We start from the raw sequence: 10,445 nt of genomic DNA, 5'->3' as shown, positions 1-10,445 counted from the left end.
ATAAATCAAAACACTAATTACCTACATAAAACAAATGAAAATGTAAAACATTTGGACTGGACTCTCAAAAAATACTCCACAAAAGGCAACTCTTCACTATCACAACATGAACTAATAATTTGGGATGAGGATCCCCTGAGAGGGAAATATATTCTGTGGATTTTCTAGTCCTTTTTAAATATAAGAGAGATTTTTAGTGTTTTGCTCCTTGCAGTATGTTTAAGTGGTTTCCCTGGGCACCTTCCCTTGCTGTCACATTAGAATGGGAAGTGGGAGTTAAGAATGAATATATTTGCAGCATCTGTGCTCTCTCTGGAAAGTTCTGTGTCTCCTACAAGGCTTTCTTGGAGTGCTTCTGACAGTACTGGAAGGCCAATTAATTTTTTCCCATCAGTTCCGTGCTCTCATTATTTGATCTCTGGGTTGCTATGCTTTGCCTTTCTACAGAGCTGCAGCAACACCACCATCATGACTGTGATTGGTATCACCATTACAGAGCAACATGGCTGAGGCTAGCCCGGGCCTTCCTTTTACCTCATTTTTAATAGGCAAGGAGCAGGTAAAATAACAAGTATCTTGTCAACTAGCAAAGTAACAAAGATCTTACAGGAACCGTACAACTATTTAAAAAGAATACAAGACTACATGTCTCAAAGTGTGCTATCTAGTGGGTTGTTATCCAGCTACAGTCCTCCAGACTCAGCTCTGGGGAAAGATCCGTCTGGGTTGTTAGGTGCCTCCACTCATTTTGTGTTGATCCCTGGAGACAATTCTAATTATTCTAATGTGACATTTCAACCTGCACTTTAAATTGAAATCTATCCCTCCTGATCACAGCGCTTCCCCGGGAAGCTCTTCTAAGAGGTGATCTTTACTCTCGCAGGCTTTCAGAACTTAAGTTCTTGAGGAGTCCTGAGCTAGAAATGATATCCTGCCTCCATCCCCACTGCTGCTTATCCTTTTATAGAAAGCTTTTCTTGAGATTCATCCTATTCTGTTATTCCCCTTACCTGCTGCTGTCCTCGACTGACTTCCTTCATTACAATTTTGGCACCTCTTTTCTGTCCACCCAGTTCTTACTGCATGCTTGGGAGAGTTCACTGTCCACATGGATGATGCCATCAATATACTGACTCCCACCCTCCAGTGCCTTCTCCCCTCCACCTCGTTCACAGCCTCACTCAGGAAAATGCCCAAACTTCACACTCATCAAATCAAGCAGCTCCTTTCTGATCTTCTAGCTTGCATATTGCAATATCCCCAATCTAACAGTTCTTATTTAACCACATGGGACCTCCAGTACTCTAACCTTTTATTTCTTCCATATTCATCAGCCCCTATTTCTCTCCCAAGTAAGTAAAAATTCATAATCTGCTTTTTTGTCCACTCTCTTCACAACACCCGAAACTTCTCTGCCATCTTCTATCTCCTGTCACACTTGAGTGGGAAGAAACTAAAGCTGAATGAATCCAACAATTCACTACTCCACATCTGCCAGAAGATGGTACCACTATAAATTCCCGACCAGAAACTCCACTGGAGTTATGCAGGTAATTGCTCACTTCCTCTCTTCCTATTTCAAATGTTCTCTGCTCCCTTCAAATCTCCATTCCCCACCTTTGGCTCCAGCAGATGATCTCAAATCCTGCTTAAAAGAAAAACTAGATGCCATTAGAAGGAAATGGCCTCCCATTCCTACTGCCAAGCCATACTCATCCTTCCAATGTGGAGGTGGCTCCTCCAATTTAATTTCAGGGCCACCTCCTCAACCCAGTTCTAAATTTCATCCCTTCCCTTCTTCTTAGAATTATTAAACAGTGGACTCCTTTTCTCCCACTTTATTCCTAATATCTCCCACTCTACTGCATCCTTTCTTAAAACACTTTCTTGACCCTATTTCTTTCCTCGAGCTCCTCTCTCACTTCTCCACTTTCTTCTCCAACAAAATTTCTCAGATGTGTTGCATATACACACTATCTCCATCTGCTCCCCTCCCACCTACTCCTCAACCCACTCCAGGCTGGCTTTTGCTCCCTCCATTCCACCTAAATGGATCTCACTGTGATCCTCAATGATTTCTTCATTGCTAAATCAAATGGACACTTCCTAATCTTTAATCAACTCGACCTTCCAACTCCATGTTATACATCTGACCATTCCTCTCCCATTAAAAGTGTTTTCTTCCCTTGATTCCTCAAACTCTGACCTGCTTTGGTGTTCCTCATTGCTGCAGCTCTCCAGCCTCTCTTTCTCCTCCATCAGCTCATCTGTCTCTGCCCAACCATCAGATGTTTCTGTGAGTTCAATGTGATGGGGCCCACATTTCCATCTTGGGCGCCTTCTCCCCTCAGTTTACATTTCCTCCTCAGAGAATCTTGTCTATTTCTATTACCATCCATAACCAAAGAGAATTCGAAATTTAAATCCCAATTCCAATTCTCTCCTCTGAGCTCCAGGCTTGTTTTCTCTACTAACAGAAACTTTAAACTCAACACAGTCAAAACTAATTCATGACCAGAGCCTCCAATCCTTAAACCTCTCTTATATTCCAATACTGTTCCTCATCACAGTGGATCATTGAGTTGCTCAAGCTAAATAGCTAGGAAATCAACCTTGAAATGGATCTACCCTCACTCAGCCATATCCAATCAGTCATTCTGTTTTTCTTTACTACTCCTAAATATCCTTCAAAACCATCAACTTCTGTCTTTTCCGCCATATCCCCCATCCAAACGGCCATCACCTACTGCCTGGACTCCCACACATTTACTTTTCCATCCTGAGTCTAACCCATTCTGACAGAAACTAAACTGCTGCCAGAGAGAGCGTTCTAAGAATAATAAACTGATCATGTCACTGTCCAGCTTAAAATCACCCCCCCCCTTTGTTCTTTCTCAGCATAAACATTAAAATCCTGAACATGGCCCTTGCCCACCTTGCAAGCTCCACTTTGTAATATTCTCTTTCTCCCTCTGTGTGTCTCGGCCTCACTGACCTCTGTCCAGTTCCAGGAACAGTGAGCCTCCTCATATCAGGGATTTAGCACTATTGCAGCCACGGCTTCAAGGACTCTCATTTCTCATCTCTATACTTGGACCTGCTAAGGCCTATTCTTTCCTCTATATCTCAGCTTCAATTTCACTACTTTAAGAAAAAGACTTTACCCCTCTAGAATAGGTCCGATTTCTCTTTTATATGTACTCTTTACTTCTCACTTACAAAACTGCAAATAATGTCTTTCTCCTCCATTAAAATGTAAGCTACATGAAGCATATACAGATTGGGGTCTTATTTGCTCATTCCTATATCCTTCCACTTGGTACAGGGCCTTGAATAGAGGGTATGCTCAATAGTTACATTCGAAAGTATTGATGAATGAATGTTTTCATACCTTTGAATTTGCTGCCTGCATGCCCTCCAACCCTTACCCAACTGATAACTGTTTACCCTTTCCTTAAGTCTCCCCTTACACATGGCTCCCTGTAATGCCTTCTTTAGGGGTCATAGCATCCACTCTTACATGTCCTAGGACACCCAGGTAGACTTAAATGTTCCTTTCTCATATTTTAATATCACTGTCATGGTCTCCTTGCTCCTGTTGCTTCTGACCATGATACTCTTTCCTCCTCTTTGTGAGTCCACCCTCCTCATCCTTCAAGGGCACTGGCTCCAAGCAACCTTCCCTAGTAGGAGGGAGAATCTCTCTAGAGCGATCACCTATACCTTCTCCCGTTCCATGATTCTTTCCCATCTTATCTTTCCCCCTCAGTTCTTACATCTTCTCTCCTCCTCTCATTTACTGCATGCTTCCCCCTGCCTCTCCCCTTTTGATTCCTGCACTTTGTCTTAGCTCTTCTGTTCAGGTATCCTGTCCTGCTTTATGCCTCCTGCTCTGTTAATGCATCCTGTCTGACCTCCCCTGGTACTCAAGGAAAATCCAGATTTTAGATAGATTAGTATGTTTTACTTGTTTAAAGAAAAATAGATATTTCTTTACAGTTTACTTCCAAATTGTCATCAACTACAACATATATTTAAGGGAAAAAATGGTTTTTAAAATCCTTTCTCTTACTTTCAACACCTTTAAAACCAGTAGGCAACTGTTTACACAGTAACCTTTACAGAAATGCAAAATACCCACCAACAACCAGCACAGGAATACTAATATATTTACTCCCATCTCCCTACACAAGTGCCTTTTACTTCTTTCTAGTTATCTCTCATTGATATCCTGCCACTCAGGAATGTAATATATTCTCTTCCTACTTCTACTTCCAATTCTATTGAAGATACCAGCTGTCAACATGGATGGCAGCAATTTATTGGTATTCCTTTTCTGGAATAAAGGGAATTTAGCATCACACCTAAGACTTGACCAGAAAAATATCCTCAAAGTGTGTCTCATTGTCTAACTGGAAATAAGAAGGGAAAAAAAATTTAAAGATTTAAGTGAAAATTAAATTTGTCCACTGATTTAGTGGACAAAATCCACTAAATACACTAATCACTAATTTAGTGATTAGCCCACTGTTATAGTTCTACAATCCATGGGACATTATATTCTCAATTATTAATTATTAATGTTGCCCAAGTAGTGGGGACAGCATATGACTTCTCACAGCTAAGAGGTAAAATGTCAGATAACAACTAGAGGGGAAAATAAGAGTGAGCCAAACAACTACACACCAACCCCCAGATATCAGGAAGGCCCTAAAGAATGAAATAGAATTAACTAGAAAAAGCTGAATGTTTCTATCTCGCCAGTTTTTTCCCATTTAAACCTGCTTCACCAGGAAATCCATATGCCTCTGAGTTAATCATAACACCTAGCAGATGCTTGTCTATTCACTCTATTCAAATGGAAAGGTACAGACAGCTAAAAGGGGCAGGAGATGATTAAACAAAACTGCCACATGTGAGTAGGGGCAAATTAAGGATATGCTATCAAGACAGAATTTCTGAAGAACATTTTTAAGGCTCCACTTATTTCCTGTAGCACAGAAAATAGAAGTCCCTACATGTCTCTATGTTTAGCAGCATGTACTTTACATAGTTCTACGTGTCAGAGGGGTGGTTTGCTTATGGTACCCTGGTTTTTAATATGCTGGCTTCTGGTGGCAAGCATTATGGCATGTTCAACATCAGGATGCTGGTTTGCTTATGGTACCCTGGTTTTTAATATGCTGGCTTCTGGTGGCAAGCATTATGGCATGTTCAACAACAGGATGCCATAATACCACTTGCCATTCTCATAAATGCAGCTTTCACAAAATGCAGGTCATTTGATGGGAGTCATTTATTATTGTTAGCTTTTTACTTCTGGCATAGCTTTTATGGTATCAGTAAAATCATCAGATAAACATAGAATCTCTGAGTTGGAAGGGGCACTAGAGGCTGTACAGCAAGGGTCTGGGTGATGGCCTCTGAGGTGGCCCTTCCTGAACTGAGTCTTAGCTCTATCACACACACCAGCTATGCGACCTGGGGCAATTTATTTAACCAAATTGGCTCGATTCCTTGTCAGTATACAGCAATACTGACATTTTCTACTCTTTAGCTTTGCATGGCGATAAAATGAAGCACTGTAAATCAAATACTTAGAATATTCACATGGCTTTTGGTAGGCACTCAAAATAGGGACCTATTTTTCCCTCACTCACATCCCCATATTTTCCCTGCTTAGAATATTCTTCATTCAGATTTCTGCAGAGATCATTATTTCACATTATTCAAGTCTCAGTTCAAAGAGGCCTATCCTGCTTGCCATACCAAACGTGTCTCCTGCCCACAGTAAGCTCTACCTTGTTACTCTAACTTGTACTTCCCATAGAATGTGACAGAATAAGAAACATCTTTTTTTTTAAGATTTATTTATTTATTCATGATAGACACACACAGAGAGAGAGAGAGAGAGAGAGGCAGAGACACAGGCAGAGGGAAAAGCAGGCTCCATGCCAGGAGCCCGACACGGGACTCGATCCCGGGACTCTAGAATCACGCCCTGGGCCAAAGGCAGGAGCTAAACCGCTGAGCCACCCAGGGATTCCCGAATAAGAAACATCTTTAACTTTTTTTATGAGTTGTTTCCACCACCCCCTTCCATCAATAGCAATTAAATGAACGAGCATCACTATATGTACTATCTATTTGTATGTGGAGGAAATCACCCCCTGGAAAGTAGTTTGAGGTTGCTGAGCATGATCAAGATCTGACTTTCACAAAAATCTCGATCTCGAGCAACCCATTCGATCTCTGAACAAATGACCAAAGTGTGCAAGGATAAACAGATAATAATCTGAATTGGCCTACATCTGTTAAATAAATTTAATCAGTAATTAATAAGCTTCCAAAAAAGAAAGCATCAGGTCCAAATACTCTTATTGGTGAATTCTACTATACATTTAAGGAGAAATATGAATTTTCCATAATGTCTTCAAGAAAAAAGCAGAGGGAACATTTTCTTACTCATTTTATGAAGCAGAATGACTGTAATATTAAGACATTATAAGAAAGAAAAACTACAGACCAATATCTCTTATGAACGTGGATGCAAACGTCCCCAACAAGATATTAGCAAATCAAATCCAACCATATATAAGATAGTGACACATCTCGCCAAGTGGGATTTATTCCAATCTCTTTCCAATACCTCCTCTTCTTCCAGCTCACCTACTCTAAATATTCCATCCCTGTAATTCTTTGACATCATTAAGACCTCTAATCCATTGACTACCACTTTTTCATTGTTCTGATATGTCCTCTCATTTCCTTCCTTGTCCAGGCTTAAATTTCATAGTCGAATGTTGTATTAACTCACTTGAAAAGTTTAACTCCTTTGGCCCTGTCCCTACATTTCTCTTGTCTGATAAACTCTCACTTTGGTTAAATTTGGCTTTTCCATGGCTATATCCAAGTAACTAAACTTGCTGAAGAAAAACAGATCTGCTAAACTGGTCTCATTTTAAGTATAGGACTGTAACTCAATACTTCTGGCCAAGCCTCTTGCTTTCCAAAATGAATACTTCACATTTTCTCTCTGTATACCCCACTACAACTCCTTCACTGCCCTCGCTCTCAGCCAATGACCTCACACCTCATACTTCATGAAGAAAACAGAATTAAGCAACCCCACCATCATCTATCATCTTCCCACCATCAAATCTATCAACTAATCTGCATCTTGCCCTCACTCTCTGTCTTCTAATATATGAGGTGTCAGTGTTCCCCTTAGAGTTCAAACCTGCCACTTGGCCTCTGGACTCCAGCACCTTCTTGCCTTGTCTCCCACAATAATCCCCTCCTTCTCTTGTGTCATCAATTTGTCTTAACTCTACAGAATCCTTCTCATCAACACAAATATACTTAGTCTCTCCCTTCTTTTAACAGACCTTCCCTTGACCCCATATCAGCCTCTAGATACTTCATTTATTAGCTACCCTTTTCAACAATCCTTTAAATTTTAAAATCCTTTTAAAATTCTCTGACATTTATTATGAGACATAATACTTACCCCTAGCTGTTTTGAATCACCCCAGGCTTTGTTCTCAGAGGATCCAGGTACTACAGGACAGAGACTACTGTGTGCCTTCCAGATTCTATATTCCTGACCCTCAAAATCCATGTGTATAATAAGATGGTTGTTTTAAGCCATTATGTCAGGGGCAATATGCTATGTCAGGAAGACTAACCGGAACATGGCCCAAGCCACCATGATGTTCTATCTACACTGTTGCAGTGGCCTGCTGCCTCTGCTTGGCCTCTCTCTGCTGCCCTACAATCTATATTCAACACAGGAACCAGACTGGTTCTTTTAAGTCTTCATTCAGATTGCACTCCTCCCCTTCCTAAAATTCTCCTCTGGCTCTCCATCTCTTTCATATTAAAAACCAAAGTCCCTACGTTGTCCTACAAGCTCCCACATTAATGGACCCTCTCCACCTCATCTCCTGCCTCTCTTCCACTTGTCCATTTTGTTCTTGTTTCAGGCTTCTTTACTGTTCCTTCAACACTTTAGGGGTACTCCAGGCTTGGGACCTTTACACTTTCTGTTCCCTCTGTCTGAAATACTCTTCTTCTGGATATTCATATTGCTTGCTTCTTCTCTTCCCTCAAGCTTCTACAAGAATGTCACCATATTATAGAAGTCTTCCAAGATCACTCACCTTGCTACAATATCTCCCCCCCACCCTTACTCAGCTTCATTGTTCTTTGAAACATGTAGTATCATCTGGCACACCACATGTTGACTTGTTTGTGTAGGTCCATCCCCACTGACTGAAATTGCCATCACAGGATGGTCTTGGCCAGTTTTGGCAGCAACTTCTGAGCTACAACAGTGCCTGACACACAGCGGACATTTAAGAAGTATGTATAAACTAGAAAAGTGAGTGAGTGAATATACCCACACACTGGGATGAGAATTCTGCAGACTGTAATAAACAACTGACTTAAAATGAATATGCAACTTCTTTTCAAAAGTGATGACCCACTGGAGGCATATTTAAAAAGACAACAATCTGATTTGCCACATATCAAGGGGTTTTATTGAGGTTGTATTGCTACACTGGACACCATATAAGCTAGAACACAAACATCTCCAAAATGGCTTCCAACTATATTTTCTGAACAAAGTTTATCTAATAAAAACATAACAAGAGGGGCGCCTGGGTGGCTTAGTAGGTTAAGTGTCCAACTCAATCTCAACTCTAAGGGTCACGAGATTGTGTCCTCTGGTGGGCTCTGTGCTGAGCATGAGAGCTTACTTAAAAAAATTTTTTTTAAACATAACAAAAGTAATCTTGTTCACTGACATTTCCTAACCACCATCTCTCTGCAGCCTTTACTATGATTTTGACACCCTGCACATATTCAGGAGTGTCAGTATACCTTTGTGACCTTTACCTATAATTACAAAATGTGTTTCAGCAGCCCCTGTTGACATTGTCCTAAGCATTTTATGTATATATACATATATGTATATTTATACATATGTTGATTATACTCTCCAATAATAATCTATAATACATCTATTAATTATAAAGGCATTTATTACTACAGTTTATATGTATAGGCTCATTTAATTCATTCAACCCTATAAGGTAAAGGGAATATTACATTGTTGGTTTTTTTTTTAAGATTTTTATTTATTCATTCATGAGAGACATAGAGAGGCAGAGACACAGGCAGAGGGAGAAGCAGGCTCCCTACAAGGAACCTGATGTGGGACTCGATCCCAGGACCCTGGGATCATGCCCTGAGCTGAAGGCAGACGCTCAACCACAGAGCCACCCAGGTGAAATACTGGGTTTTCACTGAATTTATCTTTTTAATAGATAAAGAAGTGCAAGATTACCAAAGCCTGTAACATTTCCAAATCTGCAAGGATAATGGGGGGAAATGCTATAGAGAGGCTTTTATCCAGACTACATAAATACAGCATCCAACTCATAAAGAGAACCACACAAATACAAGAAGGTTTGGCACTGCTTTCCTCCAGTTCCTTTTCAGACAGTCCTTAGAGAAGCAGTTTTACGGGAAATGCCTCTCCCTCACTCAGCACTACTGTTCTGATTCAGTCCTTGTCCAAGCTCTGCAAGGTTCTCTGACCCACTCCTAGTGGTCCATGCCAGTCTCCAGCAGAACACCGCTGTTCTGTTCAAGATCTGGATGATCAATCGGGCTCTGCAACTGGTCAAAGCTCTGAGTTTTAGGTACGGTCCTCACTAGCTACAGCTTTGTAACTCAGCCTGCGTGTCTTGGTCTTATCCATAGTGCCCTCTTTTAACTTTCAGTTCTAAAAGTAGTGCACGTGTTTGATAGTATTTATTGTGTCTATAATTTAGATATCAATTTCCAAAAGAAGTAAAAAATAAATGAGCAGTAAAAATCTTAACATAGAGTAAAATCAAAGGACGTTTCCTTTCTGACTCAGAGCCCAGCATTTTGCACAAGTCACTAACCTTCTCAGAGCCATTTCCATAGAGACTTAAAAAAGTAAAAATAATGTCTACCTACAGTATTGTATCAAAAGAAATTAAAAAGAGTATAAAAGATTCTATTTGTTATTGTGTTAAAGAGAAAATTCTAAGTCAATAGGATGCATACAAGAAGTGATCACATTAATCAGTAGATTAAGCTAGCAGATGATAGTAAAAAGTATCACATCAGATCTTAGGGACACACTTAGAGTAGACAGATTTCCCATTATATTCAGCAACAGCTGTGTATGTGATGAAATCACCAAAACCCAATTTACAAGCATCATGGGCATATGTGATTCCCCACTCTTCTCAATCCACAAGTTTTATGGCTACCACATCTTTCCTCCCACCTTAAATAAAAGTATGTAGTACCCACCTCATTAGAGCTACAGTTAGTCATGAGGATTTGTCCATGAACTAGGAATCTAGGAATGCATGCCTGTGTCTCCTTGCATTATGAAGAGG

This window comes from Vulpes vulpes, chromosome 12 (assembly GCF_048418805.1).
Source record: "Vulpes vulpes isolate BD-2025 chromosome 12, VulVul3, whole genome shotgun sequence".
Classification (NCBI taxonomy): Eukaryota; Metazoa; Chordata; class Mammalia; order Carnivora; family Canidae; genus Vulpes; species Vulpes vulpes.
The sequence above is the reverse complement of the archived record's forward strand: the minus strand, read 5'-3'. Positions refer to the sequence as shown.